Here is a 20,688-nt window from a genome sequence, read left to right as displayed (position 1 = left end):
TGCCTACACACCTCTGCCGGTTGGGAATTATTCCACTTGCATCGCAAGGTGCGCATGTAGATGTGTTAAAAATTCTGGAGGCACTGGGTATCTATCCCAGTACCTCTCGCACGCTAAGCGAGCGCTCTACCATCTGAGCTACGGCCACCCCCCGGTAACTAGTAGTGCTACATACAGTCATATCAACGTCACAGACCCTTGCACTCCCATTATTCCGCAGACAAACACTACTCTCTATGTATTAGTGAGGGTGTCTTTCAGGTTTCGTGCATTCTGTATCGAATCGTAGTTGGCCACAATGAAAGTGGCACGCATAACGTCGAAAATAGAGTTCAGACACCGCTCTGAGTAAGACGAACGTGTTGTCCACCTCCAGACTTCAACGACGTTAAGCCGTGATACCTAAGACAGATCTGCACTCGATGACACCACGATAACAGCCGGTCCCCACACTTACACCTTGCTCTCCTTATGACAGTATACAACATATCAGTCTGTGACGCTGGTTTTGCAACTTCTTGCGTGCGTTTATGTTCGACGCGACCAATACTTACCATGCACTGACCACAAAACATGGAGGAGCCGGGGCTTGAACCCGAGACCGTTCACACGCTAAGCGAACGATCTGCCAACTGAGCTACAGCTACACACACGAACAAGCCTGGCTATTCTCCATTCTTTGCGACTCTGATGTGCACGGACACGACGGTTGGTTGGTTTGTAGCGGCGAAGGTACCAGAATACAAAGGCGCGGACACGTTCATATACACAAGAGTTCCAAGTAGTTTCGATGCTCTGGTATTACGAATGCAAATTCCGTCTGTTTTGAACGTCTTAAATTGAAAGGGCGGTCACAAATTGGTCCATTTCACTCCTTGTCCACAATCACACAGCACCTGAGGTAACAAGCACATCTCGAGCCCCATTGTGCTCTCCATTGTTCATGCCAACTCAGTGCCTCGCTCTTTGCTACTGCGTAAAACTCTTGTCGTCCAACTGCAAAACACTGGGACACAATAAGTTTCCGCGTCCCCTTTGCACTGATCGTACTACGAAACGCTCCCCAAACTTGGCAATCACCCATGCAGATGACTTTTCCGACTTTACACGACGCTCACGCTAGTGACAGCCTTATTTATAAACGACGTCGCGCCAAAGCGAATGAGCACATTTCGCCTACGGCTTAGGCCGCTCTTCTAGTGTGGCTGCTCTGTGTCTGCAGGCAGCGAGGGGCTGCAAGCTTCCTGTGTTCGCACCTATATCACCTGTGCTTCCTTGTCAGAGACAGACTATCGCAAAACATACAACTCACTCCATGTATTGATTGCTACGGCATCTGTTATCAGCAGTCACAACCAGCAACACCAGTAGCAGCCGACTGCACGCAAAGAATGGGAACGTGCAGTGGGATTTACGTGAAATCGGCGCAATTGTGGATGCTAATCGTTCGCTCGTATCTGCCTACACACCTCTGCCGGTTGGGAATTATTCCACTTGCATGGCAAGGTGCGCATGTAGGTGTGTTAAAAATTCTGGAGGCGCTGGGTATCGATCCCAGTACCTCTCGCACGCTAAGCGAGCGCTCTACCATCTGAGCTACGCCCACCCCCCCGATAACTAGTGGTGCTACATACAGTCATATCAACGTCACAGACCCTTGCACTCCCATTATTCCGCAGACAAACACTACTCTCTATGTATCAGTGAGGGTGTCTTTCAGGTTTCGTGCATTCTGTATCGAATCGTAGTTGGCCACAATGAAAGTGGCACGCATAACGTCGAAAATAGAGTTTAGACACCGCTCTGAGTAAGACGAACGTGTTGTCCACCTCTAGACTTCAATGACGTTAAGCCGTGATACCTAAGACAGATCTGCACTCGATGACACCACGATAACAGCCCGTCCCCACACTTACACCTTGCTCTCCTTATGACAGTATACATCATATCAGTCTGTGACGCTGGTTTTGCAACTTCTTGCGTGCGTTTATGTTCGCCGCGACCAACACTTACCATGCACTGACCACAAAACATGGAGGAGCCGGGGCTTGAACCCGAGACCGTTCACACGCTAAACGAACGATCTGCCAACTGAGCTACAGCTACACACACGAACAAGCCTGGCTATTCTCCATTCTTTGTGACTCTGATGTGCACGGACACGATGGTTGGTTGGTTTGTAGCGGCGAAGGTACCAGAATACAAAGGCGCGGACACGTTCATATACACAAGAGTTCCAAGTAGTTTCGATGCTCTGGTATTACGAATGCAAATTCCGTCTGTTTTGAACGTCTTAAATTGAAAGGGCGGTCACAAATTGGTCCATTTCACTCCTTGTCCACAATCACACACCACCTGAGGTAACAAGCACATCTCGAGCCCCATTGTGCTCTCCATTGTTCATGCCAACTCAGTGCCTCGCTCTTTGCTACTGCGTAAAACTCTTGTCGTCCAACTGCAAAACACTGGGACACAATAAGTTTCCGCGTCCCCTTTGCACTGATCTTACTACGAAACGCTCCCCAAACTTGGCAATCACCCATGCAGAAGACTTTTCCGACTTTACACGACGCTCACGCTAGTGACAGCCTTATTTATAAACGACGTCGCGCCAAAGCGAATGAGCACATTTCGCCTACGGCTTAGGCCGCTCTTCTAGTGTGGCTGCTCTGTGTCTGCAGGCAGCGAGGGGCTGCAAGCTTCCTGTGTTCGCACCTATATCACCTGTGCTTCCTTGTCAGAGACAGACTATCGCAAAACATACAACTCACTCCATGAATTGATTGCTACGGCATCTGTTATCAGCAGTCACAACCAGCAACACCAGTAGCAGCCGACTGCACGCAAAGAATGGGAACGTGCAGTGGCATGTACGTGAAATCGGCGCAATTGTGGATGCTAATCGTTCGCTCGTATCTGCCTACACACCTCTGCCGGTTGGGAATTATTCCACTTGCATGGCAAGGTGCGCATGTAGGTGTGTTAAAAATTCTTGAGGCGCTGGGTATCGATCCCAGTACCTCTCGCACGCTAAGCGAGCGCTCTACCATCTGAGCTACGCCCACCCCCCCGATAACTAGTAGTGCTACATACAGTCATATCAACGTCACAGACCCTTGCACTCCCATTATTCCGCAGACAAACACTACTCTCTATGTATCAGTGAGGGTGTCTTTCAGGTTTCGTGCATTCTGTATCGAATCGTAGTTGGCCACAATGAAAGTGTCACGCATAACGTCGAAAATAGAGTTCAGACACCGCTCGGAGTAAGACGAACGTGTTGTCCACCTCTAGACTTCAATGACGTTAAGCCGTGATACCTAAGACAGATCTGCACTCGATGACACCACGATAACAGCCGGTCCCCACACTTACACCTTGCTCTCCTTATGACAGTATACATCATATCAGTCTGTGACGCTGGTTTTGCAACTTCTTGCGTGCGTTTATGTTCGCCGCGACCAACACTTACCATGCACTGACCACAAAACATGGAGGAGCCGGGGCTTGAACCCGAGACCGTTCACACGCTAAGCGAACGATCTGCCAACTGAGCTACAGCTACACACACTACCAAGCCTGGCTATTCTCCATTCTTTGCGACTCTGATGTGCACGGACACGATGGTTGGTTGGTTTGTAGCGGCGAAGGTACCAGAATACAAAGGCGCGGACACGTTCATATACACAAGAGTTCCAAGTAGTTTCGATGCTCTGGTATTACGAATGCAAATTCCGTCTGTTTTGAACGTCTTAAATTGAAAGGGCGGTCACAAATTGGTCCATTTCACTCCTTGTCCACAATCACACAGCACCTGAGGTAACAAGCACATCTCGAGCCCCATTGTGCTCTCCATTGTTCATGCCAACTCAGTGCCTCCCTCTTTGCTACTGCGTAAAACTCTTGTCGTCCAACTGCAAAACACTGGGACACAACAAGTTTCCGCGTCCCCTTTGCACTGATCGTACTACGAAACGCTCCCCAAACTTGGCAATCACCCATGCAGATGACTTTTCCGACTTTACACGACGCTCACGCTAGTGACAGCCTTATTTATAGTTCGACGTCGCGCCAAAGCGAATGAGCACATTTCGCCTACGGCTTAGGCCGCTCTTCTAGTGTGGCTGCTCTGTGTCTGCAGGCAGCGAGGGGCTGCAAGCTTCCTGTGTTCGCACCTATATCACCTGTGCTTCCTTGTCAGAGACAGACTATCGCAAAACATACAACTCACTCCATGAATTGATTGCTACGGCATCTGTTATCAGCAGTCACAACCAGCAACACCAGTAGCAGCCGACTGCACGCAAAGAATGGGAACGTGCAGTGGGATTTAAGTGAAATCGGCGCAATTGTGGATGCTAATCGTTCGCTTGTATCTGCCTACACACCTCTGCCGGTTGGGAATTATTCCACTTGCATGGCAAGGTGCGCATGTAGGTAAGTTAAAAATTCTGGAGGCGCTGGGTATCGATCCCAGTACCTCTCGCACGCTAAGCGAGCGCTCTACCATCTGAGCTACGTCCACCCCCCCGATAACTTGTAGTGCTACATACAGTCATATCAACGTCACAGACCCTTGCACTCCCATTATTCCGCAGACAAACACTACTCTCTATGTATCAGTGAGGGTGTCTTTCAGGTTTCGTGCATTCTGTATCGAATCGTAGTTGGCCACAATGAAAGTGGCACGCATAACGTCGAAAATAGAGTTCAGACACCGCTCTGAGTAAGACGAACGTGTTGTCCACCTCTAGACTTCAATGACGTTAAGCCGTAATACCTAAGACAGATCTGCACTCGATGACACCACGATAACAGCCGGTCCCCACACTTACACCTTGCTCTCCTTATGACAGTATACATCATATCAGTCTGTGACGCTGGTTTTGCAACTTCTTGCGTGCGTTTATGTTCGCCGCGACCAACACTTACCATGCACTGACGACAAAACATGGAGGAGCCGGGGCTTGAACCCGAGACCGTTCACACGCTAAGCGAACGATCTGCCAACTAAGCTACAGCTACACACACGACTAAGCCTGGCTATTCTCCATTCTTTGCGACTCTGATGTGCACGGCCACGATGGTTGGTTGGTTTGTAGCGGCGAAGGTACCAGAATACAAAGGCGCGGACACGTTCATATACACAAGAGTTCCAAGTAGTTTCGATGCTCTGGTATTACGAATGCAAATTCCGTCTGTTTTGAACGTCTTAAATTGAAAGGGCGGTCACAAATTGGTCCATTTCACTCCTTGTCCACAATCACACACCACCTGAGGTAACAAGCACATCTCGAGCCCCATTGTGCTCTCCATTGTTCATGCCAACTCAGTGCCTCGCTCTTTGCTACTGCGTAAAACTCTTGTCGTCCAACTGCAAAACACTGGGACACAATAAGTTTCCGCGTCCCCTTTGCACTGATCGTACTACGAAACGCTCCCCAAACTTGGCAATCACCCATGCAGATGACATTTCCGACTTTGCACGACGCTCACGCAACGCTCACGCTAGTGACAGCCTTATTTATAGTTCGACGTCGCGCCAAAGCGAATGAGCACATTTCGCCTACGGCTTAGGCCGCTCTTCTAGTGTGGCTGCTCTGTGTCTGCAGGCAGCGAGGGGCTGCAAGCTTCCTGTGTTCGCACCTATATCACCTGTGCTTCCTTGTCAGAGACAGACTATCGCAAAACATACAACTCACTCCATGAATTGATTGCTACGGCATCTGTTATCAGCAGTCACAACCAGCAACACCAGTAGCAGCCGACTGCACGCAAAGAATGGGAACGTGCAGTGGGATTTACGTGAAATCGGCGCAATTGTGGATGCTAATCGTTCGCTCGTATCTGCCTACACACCTCTGCCGGTTGGGAATTATTCCACTTGCATGGCAAGGTGCGCATGTAGGTGTGTTAAAAATTCCGGAGGCGCTGGGTATCGATCCCAGTACCTCTTGCACGTTAAGCGAGCGCTCTACCATCTGAGCTACGCCCACCCCCCCGATAACTAGTAGTGCTACATACAGTCATATCAACGTCACAGACCCTTGCACTCCCATTATTCCGCAGACAAACACTACTCTCTATGTATCAGTGAGGGTGTCTTTCAGGTTTCGTGCATTCTGTATCGAATCGTAGTTGGCCACAATGAAAGTGGCACGCATAACGTCGAAAATAGAGTTCAGACACCGCTCTGAGTAAGACGAACGTGTTGTCCACCTCTAGACTTCAATGACGTTAAGCCTTGATACCTAAGACAGATCTGCACTCGATGACACCACGATAACAGCCGGTCCCCACACTTACACCTTGCTCTCCTTATGACAGTATACATCATATCAGTCTGTGACGCTGGTTTTGCAACTTCTTGCGTGCGTTTATGTTCGCCGCGACCAACACTTGCCATGCACTGACCACAAAACATGGAGGAGCCGGGGCTTGAACCCGAGACCGTTCACACGCTAAGCGAACGATCTGCCAACTGAGCTACAGCTACACACACGACCAAGCCTGGCTATTCTCCATTCTTTGCGACTCTGATGTGCACGGACACGATGGTTGGTTGGTTTGTAGCGGCGAAGGTACCAGAATACAAAGGCGCGGACACGTTCATATACACAAGAGTTCCAAGTAGTTTCGATGCTCTGGTATTACGAATGCAAATTCCGTCTGTTTTGAACGTCTTAAATTGAAAGGGCGGTCACAAATTGGTCCATTTCACTCCTTGTCCACAATCACACAGCACCTGAGGTAACAAGCACATCTCGAGCCCCATTGTGCTCTCCATTGTTCATGCCAACTCAGTGCCTCGCTCTTTGCTACTGCGTAAAACTCTTGTCGTCCAACTGCAAAACACTGGGACACAATAAGTTTCCGCGTCCCCTTTGTACTGATCGTACTACGAAACGCTCCCCAAACTTGGCAATCACCCATGCAGATGACTTTTCCGACTTTACACGACGCTCACGCAACGCTCACGCTAGTGACAGCCTTATTTATAGTTCGACGTCGCGCCAAAGCGAATGAGCACATTTCGCCTACGGCTTAGGCCGCTCTTCTAGTGTGGCTGCTCTGTGTCTGCAGGCAGCGAGGGGCTGCAAGCTTCCTGTGTTCGCACCTATATCACCTGTGCTTCCTTGTCAGAGACAGACTATCGCAAAACATACAACTCACTCCATGAATTGATTGCTACGGCATCTGTTATCAGCAGTCACAACCAGCAACACCAGTAGCAGCCGACTGCACGCAAAGAATGGGAACGTGCAGTGGGATTTACGTGAAATCGGCGCAATTGTGGATGCTAATCGTTCGCTTGTATCTGCCTACACACCTCTGCCGGTTGGGAATTATTCCACTTGCATGGCAAGGTGCGCATGTAGGTAAGTTAAAAATTCTGGAGGCGCTGGGTATCGATCCCAGTACCTCTCGCACGCTAAGCGAGCGCTCTACCATCTGAGCTACGTCCACCCCCCCGATAACTTGTAGTGCTACATACAGTCATATCAACGTCACAGACCCTTGCACTCCCATTATTCCGCAGACAAACACTACTCTCTATGTATCAGTGAGGGTGTCTTTCAGGTTTCGTGCATTCTGTATCGAATCGTAGTTGGCCACAATGAAAGTGGCACGCATAACGTCGAAAATAGAGTTCAGACACCGCTCTGAGTAAGACGAACGTGTTGTCCACCTCTAGACTTCAATGACGTTAAGCCGTAATACCTAAGACAGATCTGCACTCGATGACACCACGATAACAGCCGGTCCCCACACTTACACCTTGCTCTCCTTATGACAGTATACATCATATCAGTCTGTGACGCTGGTTTTGCAACTTCTTGCGTGCGTTTATGTTCGCCGCGACCAACACTTACCATGCACTGACGACAAAACATGGAGGAGCCGGGGCTTGAACCCGAGACCGTTCACACGCTAAGCGAACGATCTGCCAACTAAGCTACAGCTACACACACGACTAAGCCTGGCTATTCTCCATTCTTTGCGACTCTGATGTGCACGGCCACGATGGTTGGTTGGTTTGTAGCGGCGAAGGTACCAGAATACAAAGGCGCGGACACGTTCATATACACAAGAGTTCCAAGTAGTTTCGATGCTCTGGTATTACGAATGCAAATTCCGTCTGTTTTGAACGTCTTAAATTGAAAGGGCGGTCACAAATTGGTCCATTTCACTCCTTGTCCACAATCACACAGCACCTGAGGTAACAAGCACATCTCGAGCCCCATTGTGCTCTCCATTGTTCATGCCAACTCAGTGCCTCGCTCTTTACTACTATGTCAAACTCTTGTCGTCCAACTGCAAAACACTGGGACACAATAAGTTTCCGCGTCCCCTTTGCACTGATCGTACTACGAAACGCTCCCCAAACTTGGCAATCACCCATGCAGATGACATTTCCGACTTTGCACGACGCTCACGCAACGCTCACGCTAGTGACAGCCTTATTTATAGTTCGACGTCGCGCCAAAGCGAATGAGCACATTTCGCCTACGGCTTAGGCCGCTCTTCTAGTGTGGCTGCTCTGTGTCTGCAGGCAGCGAGGGGCTGCAAGCTTCCTGTGTTCGCACCTATATCACCTGTGCTTCCTTGTCAGAGACAGACTATCGCAAAACATACAACTCACTCCATGAATTGATTGCTACGGCATCTGTTATCAGCAGTCACAACCAGCAACACCAGTAGCAGCCGACTGCACGCAAAGAATGGGAACGTGCAGTGGGATTTACGTGAAATCGGCGCAATTGTGGATGCTAATCGTTCGCTCGTATCTGCCTACACACCTCTGCCGGTTGGGAATTATTCCACTTGCATGGCAAGGTGCGCATGTAGGTGTGTTAAAAATTCCGGAGGCGCTGGGTATCGATCCCAGTACCTCTTGCACGTTAAGCGAGCGCTCTACCATCTGAGCTACGCCCACCCCCCCGATGACTAGTAGTGCTACATACAGTCATATCAACGTCACAGACCCTTGCACTCCCATTATTCCGCAGACAAACACTACTCTCTATGTATCAGTGAGGGTGTCTTTCAGGTTTCGTGCATTCTGTATCGAATCGTAGTTGGCCACAATGAAAGTGGCACGCATAACGTCGAAAATAGAGTTCAGACACCGCTCTGAGTAAGACGAACGTGTTGTCCACCTCTAGACTTCAATGACGTTAAGCCTTGATACCTAAGACAGATCTGCACTCGATGACACCACGATAACAGCCGGTCCCCACACTTACACCTTGCTCTCCTTATGACAGTATACATCATATCAGTCTGTGACGCTGGTTTTGCAACTTCTTGCGTGCGTTTATGTTCGCCGCGACCAACACTTACCATGCACTGACCACAAAACATGGAGGAGCCGGGGCTTGAACCCGAGACCGTTCACACGCTAAGCGAACGATCTGCCACCTGAGCTACAGCTACACACACGACCAAGCCTGGCTATTCTCCATTCTTTGCGACTCTGATGTGCACGGACACGATGGTTGGTTGGTTTGTAGCGGCGAAGGTACCAGAATACAAAGGCGCGGACACGTTCATATACACAAGAGTTCCAAGTAGTTTCGATGCTCTGGTATTACGAATGCAAATTCCGTCTGTTTTGAACGTCTTAAATTGAAAGGGCGGTCACAAATTGGTCCATTTCACTCCTTGTCCACAATCACACAGCACCTGAGGTAACAAGCACATCTCGAGCCCCATTGTGCTCTCCATTGTTCATGCCAACTCAGTGCCTCGCTCTTTACTACTATGTCAAACTCTTGTCGTCCAACTGCAAAACACTGGGACACAACAAGTTTCCGCGTCCCCTTTGCACTGATCGTACTACGAAACGCTCCCCAAACTTGGCAATCACCCATGCAGATGACTTTTCCGACTTTACACGACGCTCACGCTAGTGACAGCCTTATTTATAGTTCGACGTCGCGCCAAAGTGAATGAGCACATTTCGCCTACGGCTTAGGCCGCTCTTCTAGTGTGGCTGCTCTGTGTCTGCAGGCAGCGAGGGGCTGCAAGCTTCCTGTGTTCGCACCTATATCACCTGTGCTTCCTTGTCAGAGACAGACTATCGCAAAACATACAACTCACGCCATGAATTGATTGCTACGGCATCTGTTATCAGCAGTCACAACCAGCAACACCAGTAGCAGCCGACTGCACGCAAAGAATGGGAACGTGCAGTGGGATTTACGTGAAATCGGCGCAATTGTGGATGCTAATCGTTCGCTTGTATCTGCCTACACACCTCTGCCGGTTGGGAATTAGTCCACTTGCATGGCAAGGTGCGCATGTAGGTGTGTTAAAAATTCTGGAGGCGCTGGGTATCGATCCCAGTACCTCTCGCACGCTAAGCGAGCGCTGTACCATCTGAGCTACGCCCACCCCCGATAACTAGTAGTGCTACATACAGTCATATCAACGTCACAGACCCTTGCACTCCCATTATTCCGCAGACAAACACTACTCTCTATGTATCAGTGAGGGTGTCTTTCAGGTTTCGTGCATTCTGTATCGAATCGTAGTTGGCCACAATGAAAGTGGCACGCATAACGTCGAAAATAGAGTTCAGACACCGCTCTGAGTAAGACGAACGTGTTGTCCACCTCTAGACTTCAATGACGTTAAGCCGTGATACCTAAGACAGATCTGCACTCGATGACACCACGATAACAGCCGGTCCCCACACTTACATCTTGCTCTCCTTATGACAGTATACATCATATCAGTCTGTGACGCTGGTTTTGCAACTTCTTGCGTGCGTTTATGTTCGCCGCGACCAACACTTACCATGCACTGACCACAAAACATGGAGGAGCCGGGGCTTGAACCCGAGACCGTTCACACGCTAAGCGAACGATCTGCCAACTGAGCTACAGCTACACACACGACCAAGCCTGGCTATTCTCCATTCTTTGCGATTCTGATGTGCACGGACACGATGGTTGGTTGGTTTGTAGCGGCGAAGGTACCAGAATACAAAGGCGCGGACACGTTCATATACACAAGAGTTCCAAGTAGTTTCGATGCTCTGGTATTACGAATGCAAATTCCGTCTGTTTTGAACGTCTTAAATTGAAAGGGCGGTCACAAATTGGTCCATTTCACTCCTTGTCCACAATCACACAGCACCTGAGGTAACAAGCACATCTCGAGCCCCATTGTGCTCTCCATTGTTCATGCCAACTCAGTGCCTCGCTCTTTGCTACTATGTCAAACTCTTGTCGTCCAACTGCAAAACACTGGGACACAACAAGTTTCCGCGTCCCCTTTGCACTGATCGTACTACGAAACGCTCCCCAAACTTGGCAATCACCCATGCAGATGACTTTTCCGACTTTACACGACGCTCACGCTAGTGACAGCCTTATTTATAGTTCGATGTCGCGCCAAAGTGAATGAGCACATTTCTCCTACGGCTTAGGCCGCTCTTCTAGTGTGGCTGCTCTGTGTCTGCAGGCAGCGAGGGGCTGCAAGCTTCCTGTGTTCGCACCTATATCCCCTGTGCTTCCTTGTCAGAGACAGACTATCGCAAAACATACAACTCACGCCATGAATTGATTGCTACGGCATCTGTTATCAGCAGTCACAACCAGCAACACCAGTAGCAGCCGACTGCACGCAAAGAATGGGAACGTGCAGTGGGATTTACGTGAAATCGGCGCAATTGTGGATGCTAATCGTTCGCTTGTATCTGCCTACACACCTCTGCCGGTTGGGAATTATTCCACTTGCATGGCAAGGTGCGCATGTAGGTGTGTTAAAAATTCTGGAGGCGCTGGGTATCGATCCCAGTACCTCTCGCACGCTAAGCGAGCGCTCTACCATCTGAGCTACGCCCACCCCCCCGATAACTAGTAGTGCTACATACAGTCATATCAACGTCACAGACCCTTGCACTCCCATTATTCCGCAGACAAACACTACTCTCTATGTATCAGTGAGGGTGTCTTTCAGGTTTCGTGCATTCTGTTTCGAATCGTAGTTGGCCACAATGAAAGTGGCACGCATAACGTCGAAAATAGAGTTCAGACACCGCTCTGAGTAAGACGAACGTGTTGTCCACCTCTAGACTTCAATGACGTTAAGCCGTGATACCTAAGACAGATCTGCACTCGATGACACCACGATAACAGCCGGTCCCCACACTTACATCTTGCTCTCCTTATGACAGTATACATCATATCAGTCTGTGACGCTGGTTTTGCAACTTCTTGCGTGCGTTTATGTTCGCCGCGACCAACACTTACCATGCACTGACCACAAAACATGGAGGAGCCGGGGCTTGAACCCGAGACCGTTCACACGCTAAGCGAACGATCTGCCAACTGAGCTACAGCTACACACACGACCAAGCCTGGCTATTCTCCATTCTTTGCGATTCTGATGTGCACGGACACGATGGTTGGTTGGTTTGTAGCGGCGAAGGTACCAGAATACAAAGGCGCGGACACGTTCATATACACAAGAGTTCCAAGTAGTTTCGATGCTCTGGTATTACGAATGCAAATTCCGTCTGTTTTGAACGTCTTAAATTGAAAGGGCGGTCACAAATTGGTCCATTTCACTCCTTGTCCACAATCACACAGCACCTGAGGTAACAAGCACATCTCGAGCCCCATTGTGCTCTCCATTGTTCATGCCAACTCAGTGCCTCGCTCTTTGCTACTATGTCAAACTCTTGTCGTCCAACTGCAAAACACTGGGACACAACAAGTTTCCGCGTCCCCTTTGCACTGATCGTACTACGAAACGCTCCCCAAACTTGGCAATCACCCATGCAGATGACTTTTCCGACTTTACACGACGCTCACGCTAGTGACAGCCTTATTTATAGTTCGACGTCGCGCCAAAGTGAATGAGCACATTTCTCCTACGGCTTAGGCCGCTCTTCTAGTGTGGCTGCTCTGTGTCTGCAGGCAGCGAGGGGCTGCAAGCTTCCTGTGTTCGCACCTATATCCCCTGTGCTTCCTTGTCAGAGACAGACTATCGCAAAACATACAACTCACGCCATGAATTGATTGCTACGGCATCTGTTATCAGCAGTCACAACCAGCAACACCAGTAGCAGCCGACTGCACGCAAAGAATGGGAACGTGCAGTGGGATTTACGTGAAATCGGCGCAATTGTGGATGCTAATCGTTCGCTTGTATCTGCCTACACACCTCTGCCGGTTGGGAATTATTCCACTTGCATGGCAAGGTGCGCATGTAGGTGTGTTAAAAATTCTGGAGGCGCTGGGTATCGATCCCAGTACCTCTCGCACGCTAAGCGAGCGCTCTACCATCTGAGCTACGCCCACCCCCCCGATAACTAGTAGTGCTACATACAGTCATATCAACGTCACAGACCCTTGCACTCCCATTATTCCGCAGACAAACACTACTCTCTATGTATCAGTGAGGGTGTCTTTCAGGTTTCGTGCATTCTGTATCGAATCGTAGTTGGCCACAATGAAAGTGGCACGCATAACGTCGAAAATAGAGTTCAGACACCGCTCTGAGTAAGACGAACGTGTTGTCCACCTCTAGACTTCAATGACGTTAAGCCGTGATACCTAAGACAGATCTGCACTCGATGACACCACGATAACAGCCGGTCCCCACACTTACACCTTGCTCTCCTTATGACAGTATACATCATATCAGTCTGTGACGCTGGTTTTGCAACTTTTTGCGTGCGTTTATGTTCGCCGCGGCCAACACTTACCATGCACTGACCACAAAACATGGAGGAGCCGGGGCTTGAACCCGAGACCGTTCACACGCTAAGCGAACGATCTGCCAACTGAGCTACAGCTACACACACGACCAAGCCTGGCTATTCTCCATTCTTTGCGAATCTGATGTGCACGGACACGATGGTTGGTTGGTTTGTAGCGGCGAAGGTACCAGAATACAAAGGCGCGGACACGTTCATATACACAAGAGTTCCAAGTAGTTTCGATGCTCTGGTATTACGAATGCAAATTCCGTCTGTTTTGAACGTCTTAAATTGAAAGGGCGGTCACAAATTGGTCCATTTCACTCCTTGTCCACAATCACACAGCACCTGAGGTAACAAGCACATCTCGAGCCCCATTGTGCTCTCCATTCTTCATGCCAACTCAGTGCCTCGCTCTTTGCTACTATGTCCAACTCTTGTCGTCCAACTGCAAAACACTGGGACACAACATGTTTCCGCGTCCCCTTTGCACTGATCGTACTACGAAACGCTCCCCAAACATGGCAATCACCCATGCAGATGACTTTTCCGACTTTACACGACGCTCACGCTAGTGACAGCCTTATTTATAGTTCGACGTCGCGCCAAAGTGAATGAGCACATTTCTCCTACGGCTTAGGCCGCTCTTCTAGTGTGGCTGCTCTGTGTCTGCAGGCAGCGAGGGGCTGCAAGCTTCCTGTGTTCGCACCTATATCACCTGTGCTTCCTTGTCAGAGACAGACTATCGCAAAACATACAACTCACGCCATGAATTGATTGCTACGGCATCTGTTATCAGCAGTCACAACCAGCAACACCAGTAGCAGCAGACTGCACGCAAAGAATGGGAACGTGCAGTGGGATTTACGTGAAATCGGCGCAATTGTGGATGCTAATCGTTCGCTTGTATCTGCCTACACACCTCTGCCGGTTGGGAATTATTCCACTTGCATGGCAAGGTGCGCATGTAGGTGTGTTAAAAATTCTGGAGGCGCTGGGTATCGATCCCAGTACCTCTCGCACGCTAAGCGAGCGCTCTACCAACTGAGCTACGCCCACCCCCCCGATAACTAGTAGTGCTACATACAGTCATATCAACGTCACAGACCCTTGCACTCGCATTATTCCGCAGACAAACACTACTCTCTATGTATCAGTGAGGGTGTCTTTCAGGTTTCGTGCATTCTGTATCGAATCGTAGTTGGCCACAATGAAAGTGGCACGCATAACGTCGAAAATAGAGTTCAGACACCGCTCTGAGTAAGACGAACGTGTTGTCCACCTCTAGACTTCAATGACGTTAAGCCGTGATACCTAAGACAGATCTGCACTCGATGACACCACGATATCAGCCGGTCCCCACACTTACACCTTGCTCTCCTTATGACAGTATACATCATATCAGTCTGTGACGCTGGTTTTGCAACTTCTTGCGTGCGTTTATGTTCACCGCGACCAACACTTACCATGCACTGACCACAAAACATGGAGGAGCCGGGGCTTGAACCCGAGACCGTTCACACGCTAAGCGAACGATCTGCCAACTGAGCTACAGCTACACACACGACCAAGCCTGGCTATTCTCCATTCTTTGCGACTCTGATGTGCACGGACACGATGGTTGGTTGGTTTGTAGCGGCGAAGGTACCAGAATACAAAGGCGCGGACACGTTCATATACACAAGAGTTCCAAGTAGTTTCGATGCTCTGGTATTACGAATGCAAATTCCGTCTGTTTTGAACGTCTTAAATTGAAAGGGCGGTCACAAATTGGTCCATTTCACTCCTTGTCCACAATCACACAGCACCTGAGGTAACAAGCACATCTCGAGCCCCATTGTGCTCTCCATTGTTCATGCCAACTCAGTGCCTCGCTCTTTGCTACTATGTCAAACTCTTGTCGTCCAACTGCAAAACACTGGGACACAACAAGTTTCCGCGTCCCCTTTGCACTGATCGTACTACGAAACGCTCCCCAAACTTGGCAATCACCCATGCAGATGACTTTTCCGACTTTACACGACGCTCACGCTAGTGACAGCCTTATTTATAGTTCGACGTCGCGCCAAAGCGAATGAGCACATTTCGCCTACGGATTAGGCCGCTCTTCTAGTGTGGCTGCTCTGTGTCTGCAGGCAGCGAGGGGCTGCAAGCTTCCTGTGTTCGCACCTATATCACCTGTGCTTCCTTGTCAGAGACAGACTATCGCAAAACATACAACTCACTCCATGAATTGATTGCTACGGCATCTGTTATCAGCAGTCACAACCAGCAACACCAGTAGCAGCCGACTGCACGCAAAGAATGGGAACGTGCAGTGGGATTTACGTGAAATCGGCGCAATTGTGGATGATAATCGTTCGCTTGTATCTGCCTACACACCTCTGCCGGTTGGGAATTATTCCACTTGCATGGCAAGGTGCGCATGTAGGTGTGTTAAAAATTCTGGAGGCGCTGGGTATCGATCCCAGTACCTCTCGCACGCTAAGCGAGCGCTCTACCATCTGAGCTACGCCCACCCCCCCGATAACTAGTAGTGCTACATACAGTCATATCAACGTCACAGACCCTTGCACTCCCATTATTCCGCATACAAACACTACTCTCTATGTATCAGTGAGAGTGTCTTTCAGGTTTCGTGCATTCTGTATCGAATCGTAGTTGGCCACAATGAAAGTGGCACGCATAACGTCGAAAATAGAGTTCAGACACCGCTCTGAGTAAGACGAACGTGTTGTCCACCTCTAGACTTCAATGACGTTAAGCCGTGATACCTAAGACAGATCTGCACTCGATGACACCACGATAACAGCCGGTCCCCACACTTACACCTTGCTCTCCTTATGACAGTATACATCATATCAGTCTGTGACGCTGGTTTTGCAACTTCTTGCGTGCGTTTATGTTCGCCGCGACCAACACTTACCATGCACTGACCACAAAACATGGAGGAGCCGGGGCTTGAACCCGAGACCGTTCACACGCTAAGCGAACGATCTGCCAACTGAGCTACAGCTACACACACGACCAAGCCTGGCTATTCTCCATTCTTTGCGACTCTGATGTGCACGGACACGATGGTTGGTTGGTTTGTAGCGGCGAAGGTACCAGAATACAAAGGCGCGGACACGTTCATATACACAAGAGTTCCAAGTAGTTTCGATGCTCTGGCATTACGAATGCAAATTCCGTCTGTTTTGAACGTCTTAAATTGAAAGGGCGGTCACAAATTGGTCCATTTCACTCCTTGTCCACAATCACACAGCACCTGAGGTAACAAGCACATCTCGAGCCCCATTGTGCTCTCCATTGTTCAAGCCAACTCAGTGCCTCGCTCTTTGCTACTGCGTAAAACTCTTGTCGTCCAACTGCAAAACACTGGGACACAATAAGTTTCCGCGTCCCCTTTGCACTGATCGTACTACGAAACGCTCCCCAAACTTGGCAATCACCCATGCAGATGACTTTTCCGACCTTACACGACGCTCAAGCAACGCTCACGCTAGTGACAGCCTTATTTATAGTTCGACGTCGCGCCAAAGCGAATGAGCACATTTCGCCTACGGCTTAGGCCGCTCTTCTAGTGTGGCTGCTCTGTGTCTGCAGGCAGCGAGGGGCTGCAAGCTTCCTGTGTTCGCACCTATATCACCTGTGCTCCCTTGTCAGAGACAGACTATCGCAAAACATACAACTCACTCCATGAATTGATTGCTACGGCATCTGTTATCAGCAGTCACAACCAGCAACACCAGTAGCAGCCGACTGCACGCAAAGAATGGGAACGAGCAGTGGGATTTACGTGAAATCGGCGCAATTGTGGATGCTAATCGTTCGCTTGTATCTGCCTACACACCTCTGCCGGTTGGGAATTATCCCACTTGCATGGCAAGGTGCGCATGTAGGTGTGTTAAAAATTCTGGAGGCGCTGGGTATCGATCCCAGTACCTCTCACACGCTAAGCGAGCGTCCTACCATCTGAGCTACGTCCACCTCCCCGATAACTAGTAGTGCTACATACAGTCATATCAACGTCACAGACCCTTGCACTCCCATTATTCCGCAGACAAACACTACTCTCTATGTATCAGTGAGGGTGTCTTTCAGGTTTCGTGCATTCTGTATAGAATCGTAGTTGGCCACAATGAAAGTGGCACGCATAACGTCGAAAATAGAGTTCAGACACCGCTCTGAGTAAGACGAACGTTTTGTCCACCTCTAGACTTCAATGACGTTAAGCCGTGATACCTAAGACAGATCTGCACTCGATGACACCACGATAACAGCCGGTCCCCACACTTACATCTTGCTCTCCTTATGACAGTATACATCATATCAGTCTGTGACGCTGGTTTTGCAACTTCTTGCGTGCGTTTATGTTCGCCGCGGCCAACACTTACCATGCACTGACCACAAAACATGGAGGAGCCGGGGCTTGAACCCGAGACCGTTCACACGCTAAGCGAACGATCTGCCAACTGAGCTACAGCTACACTCACGATCAAGCCTGGCTATTCTCCATTGTTTGCGACTCTGATGTGCACGGACACGATGGTTGGTTGGTTTGTAGCGGCGAAGGTACCAGAATACAAAGGCGCGGACACGTTCATATACACAAGAGTTCCAAGTACTTTCGATGCTCTGGCATTACGAATGCAAATTCCGTCTGTTTTGAACGTCTTAAATTGAAAGGGCGGTCACAAATTGGTCCATTTCACTCCTTGTCCACAATCACACAGCACCTGAGGTAACAAGCACATCTCGAGCCCCATTGTGCTCTCCATTGTTCATGCCAACTCAGTGCCTCGCTCTTTGCTACTGCGTAAAACTCTTGTCGTCCAACTGCAAAACACTGGGACACAATAAGTTTCCGCGTCCCCTTTGCACTGATCGTACTACGAAACGCTCCCCAAACTTGGCAATCACCCATGCAGATGACTTTTCCGACTTTACACTACGCTCACGCAACGCTCACGCTAGTGACAGCCTTATTTATAGTTCGACGTCGCGCCAAAGCGAATGAGCACATTTCGCCTACGGCTTAGGCCGCTCTTCTAGTGTGGCTGCTCTGTGTCTGCAGGCAGCGAGGGGCTGCAAGCTTCCTGTGTTCGCACCTATATCACCTGTGCTCCCTTGTCAGAGACAGACTATCGCAAAACATACAACTCACTCCATGAATTGATTGCTACGGCATCTGTTATCAGCAGTCACAACCAGCAACACCAGTAGCAGACGACTGCACGCAAAGAATGGGAACGTGCAGTGGGATTTACGTGAAATCGGCGCAATTGTGGATGCTAATCGTTCGCTTGTATCTGCCTACACACCTCTGCCGGTTGGGAATTATCCCACTTGCATGGCAAGGTGCGCATGTAGGTGTGTTAAAAATTCTGGAGGCGCTGGGTATCGATCCCAGTACCTCTCACACGCTAAGCGAGCGCCCTACCATCTGAGCTACGTCCACCTCCCCGATAACTAGTAGTGCTACATACAGTCATATCAACGTCACAGACCCTTGCACTCCCATTATTCCGCAGACAAACACTACTCTCTATGTATCAGTGAGGGTGTCTTTCAGGTTTCGTGCATTCTGTATAGAATCGTAGTTGGCCACAATGAAAGTGGCACGCATAACGTCGAAAATAGAGTTCAGACACCGCTCTGAGTAAGACGAACGTTTTGTCCACCTCTAGACTTCAATGACGTTAAGCCGTGATACCTAAGACAGATCTGCACTCGATGACACCACGATAACAGCCGGTCCCCACACTTACATCTTGCTCTCCTTATGACAGTATACATCATATCAGTCTGTGACGCTGGTTTTGCAACTTCTTGCGTGCGTTTATGTTCGCCGCGACCAACACTTACCATGCACTGACCACAACACATGGAGGAGCCGGGGCTTGAACCCGAGACCGTTCACACGCTAAGCGAACGATCTGCCAACTGAGCTACAGCTACACTCACGATCAAGCCTGGCTATTCTCCATTGTTTGCGACTCTGATGTGCACGGACACGATGGTTGGTTGGTTTGTAGCGGCGAAGGTACCAGAATACAAAGGCGCGGACACGTTCATATACACAAGAGTTCCAAGTACTTTCGATGCTCTGGCATTACGAATGCAAATTCCGTCTGTTTTGAACGTCTTAAATTGAAAGGGCGGTCACAAATTGGTCCATTTCACTCCTTGTCCACAATCACACAGCACCTGAGGTAACAAGCACATCTCGAGCCCCATTGTGCTCTCCATTGTTCATGCCAACTCAGTGCCTCGCTCTTTGCTACTGCGTAAAACTCTTGTCGTCCAACTGCAAAACACTGGGACACAATAAGTTTCCGCGTCCCCTTTGCACTGATCGTACTACGAAACGCTCCCCAAACTTGGCAATCACCCATGCAGATGACTTTTCCGACTTTACACGACGCTCACGCAACGCTCACGCTAGTGACAGTCTTATTTATAGTTCGACGTCGCGCCAAAGCGAATGAGCACATTTCGCCTACGGCTTAGGCCGCTCTTCTAGTGTGGCTGCTCTGTGTCTGCAGGCAGCGAGGGGCTGCAAGCTTCCTGTGTTCGCACCTATATCACCTGTGCTTCCTAGTCAGAGACAGACTATCGCAAAACATACAACTCACTCCATGAATTGATTGCTACGGCATCTGTTATCAGCAGTCACAACCAGCAACACCAGTAGCAGCCGACTGCACGCAAAGAATGGGAACGTGCAGTGGGATTTACGTGAAATCGGCGCAATTGTGGATGCTAATCGTTCGCTTGTATCTGCCTACACACCTCTGCCGGTTGGGAATTATTCCACTTGCATGGCAAGGTGCGCATGTAGGTGTGTTAAAAATTCTGGAGGCGCTGGGTATCGATCCCAGTACCTCTCACACGCTAAGCGAGCGCTCTACCATCTGAGCTACGTCCACCCCCCCGATAACTAGTAGTGCTACATACAGTCATATCAA

At 49.5% G+C, this 20,688-nt stretch overlaps 7 non-coding genes across 7 annotated transcripts; all 7 read right to left on the bottom strand.

Annotated features, from left to right (window-relative positions):
* Positions 1-1,533: 1,533 nt before the first annotated feature.
* Positions 1,534-1,607, bottom strand: Trnaa-agc (transfer RNA alanine (anticodon AGC)). The gene has a single exon. It is a non-coding gene; the product is annotated as a tRNA-Ala (tRNA).
* Positions 1,608-4,452: 2,845 nt separating this feature from the next.
* On the bottom strand, positions 4,453-4,526 carry Trnaa-agc (transfer RNA alanine (anticodon AGC)). The gene has a single exon. It is a non-coding gene; the product is annotated as a tRNA-Ala (tRNA).
* Positions 4,527-7,394: 2,868 nt separating this feature from the next.
* On the bottom strand, positions 7,395-7,468 carry Trnaa-agc (transfer RNA alanine (anticodon AGC)). The gene has a single exon. It is a non-coding gene; the product is annotated as a tRNA-Ala (tRNA).
* A 4,315-nt stretch (positions 7,469-11,783) lies between these two features.
* On the bottom strand, positions 11,784-11,857 carry Trnaa-agc (transfer RNA alanine (anticodon AGC)). Its single transcript has one exon. It is a non-coding gene; the product is annotated as a tRNA-Ala (tRNA).
* A 1,386-nt stretch (positions 11,858-13,243) lies between these two features.
* Trnaa-agc (transfer RNA alanine (anticodon AGC)) lies at positions 13,244-13,317 on the bottom strand. Its single transcript has one exon. It is a non-coding gene; the product is annotated as a tRNA-Ala (tRNA).
* Positions 13,318-14,703: 1,386 nt separating this feature from the next.
* Positions 14,704-14,777, bottom strand: Trnaa-agc (transfer RNA alanine (anticodon AGC)). The gene has a single exon. It is a non-coding gene; the product is annotated as a tRNA-Ala (tRNA).
* A 1,386-nt stretch (positions 14,778-16,163) lies between these two features.
* On the bottom strand, positions 16,164-16,237 carry Trnaa-agc (transfer RNA alanine (anticodon AGC)). The gene has a single exon. It is a non-coding gene; the product is annotated as a tRNA-Ala (tRNA).
* Positions 16,238-20,688: the final 4,451 nt, after the last annotated feature.

Source organism: Schistocerca gregaria, chromosome 3 (genome assembly GCF_023897955.1).
Source record: "Schistocerca gregaria isolate iqSchGreg1 chromosome 3, iqSchGreg1.2, whole genome shotgun sequence".
Lineage (NCBI taxonomy): Eukaryota > Metazoa > Arthropoda > Insecta > Orthoptera > Acrididae > Schistocerca > Schistocerca gregaria.
The sequence above is the reverse complement of the archived record's forward strand: the minus strand, read 5'-3'. Positions and strand labels throughout refer to the sequence as shown.